This window comes from Egretta garzetta, unplaced genomic scaffold, assembly GCF_000687185.1.
Source record: "Egretta garzetta isolate BGI_Z169 unplaced genomic scaffold, ASM68718v1 scaffold353, whole genome shotgun sequence".
NCBI lineage: Eukaryota > Metazoa > Chordata > Aves > Pelecaniformes > Ardeidae > Egretta > Egretta garzetta.
The window spans coordinates 907,421-909,348 of record NW_009259307.1 but is presented as its reverse complement, the minus strand read 5'-3'; positions in this window follow the sequence as shown (position 1 = coordinate 909,348).

Below are 1,928 nucleotides of genomic sequence, written 5' to 3'. Positions count from 1 at the left end.
AGGTGCAGGTCCGAAAAAAGGCTTTTCACACTACCAGCTGCTCTTTATAAGTGATTTATTTATTTTGTGTATTATGCACTACATTTCAGAGCTTATTAGCCAAGCAATAAGCTTCAGCTTCTCCAAAAAACTACCTTGACAGTTGCTGCTCTAAATTAATCTGAAAATACAAGTACCTGATTCCTCACACCATTACAGTAATTATATCACCGCTTCAGAAGACTTACCTTAGCATATCCCTGGATGAAACAGCAGGCTTACAGAACAGAAGGGTTTGGATTCAGGTGGAGGTAGCTAACAGCAGGGCTGTACTTCCTAACGTTGTAGGGCTGGAAATAAAAGATCTTTTCCTTTCTCCTTCCCACTCACTTTGCTTTCTTATTTGTATTTCCATATATTTTTGACTTTTCCTGAATTGGATAGTAAATATCAATAAGGACTTTTTCTTCTGTAGTGGTTTTGAGGCTTGGGGAGGGGTGGTGTTGTCGGGCTTTTTGTTTGAGGTTTTTTTTAGTAACACAGATGCTTGCTAAAGGAAACGGTAATTTTACAAGATCTGTCAAATTTTAATTGGAAAGCTGGCACCAGCACTGTCTATAATTTCTTCCATGTTGTGGACCCTTCATGCTGCAATTAGATGTCATTGCTGTACCCTTGATTTCAGTTTTCTGAGGAGAAGAGGGGAGGCATCTCTTTGTAAGCCCATATTTCCCTTTCCACAGTTGTGCTACAAGCCCTTGGGCCACAGACTCCCTTGCTGTGCTCAGGCAGGTAGGTGGACTGATCCGTGAGGAGGGGATTTGTACCCCAAAGTGAATGTCGCAAAACACAGGTGCAGATTTTTCAGTTTATAATCTAATTTCGTAACAACAGGCATGACAATCTCCAAAAACCCCTGTGACAGGATTTTTTCTTTGTTGTTTCTTCTTTTTTGTGTGTGCCGTTGAGTCTGCTTATTTATAAGAAAAGAAGAACAACAAAAATCCAAACTGATGTTATTGGAGTAATTGGTTATGTAAATAGTGCTGGGTAGATGTGGTGCCAAGAAGCTACTGGATATGAGCCTTGAAAAAAAGTAATGCAGGTTTCTCATAGTTCAGGCCCAACCTCACACAAGCAGCAGTATTAGGAAGCCGAGTGCAACTGCTGTGCAAATAATGTGCCTGACCCTAAAAAATAGAACACAATGTTTTAGCACCCAAATAAACACAGAGCAAATCAGAAGGCTAATCATTGCCAGATAATAGTATGTGTTTGTTTGGAAATGTGCTTTTTTGCCCCCTGTATTATTTCAACAAACAGGTGGATGCTTAGTTTGCCTACCTTTAAAGAACAGAGATACCAACAGAAGACAATTTATTCACTTCATAGTATTATAAATGTCTTGAGTGTAGGAATTGCCTCCCCCAGCACTGAAATGCAATCTGCGGTGAAGAGCACATCAGATTTTTACCAGTTTTCGGCAGGAAACAAAGAACACTAGGTATCACTCCTGCTTTACAGGCATGAAGAGCCCATCTTAGTACTTAAGTCTCATTTACAACAATTTTAGAGTAAGAAAGATGACAGAGAAAGAAAGAAGCAATTACATGTAGCTAAAAAGCATGTGGGAGGTTCATGAAAAGATTGGTGTATGAGTACTCTGCTGTGTATTCCTAGGGTGTTGGCTTAACTGATTAAAGCAGATTTCACGGGGGGTGAAGGTTACCCTCATGCCCTGGAAGGATCTGTGTGTGCTGCTCCTTTCAGGTTTAAGGGGTTCGACAAAGAGAAGGTCATGTAGGCAGACTACCTGTGGTAAGGACTCTGTTCAAGACACACCATTCCATCAAGGACACAGAGAGGATGCTTGATACCTGCCAAACTAACACATACATGTGTTTTTTAATATTTAGGTCACGCTTGGAACATTGGGGGGAAGGGGGCTG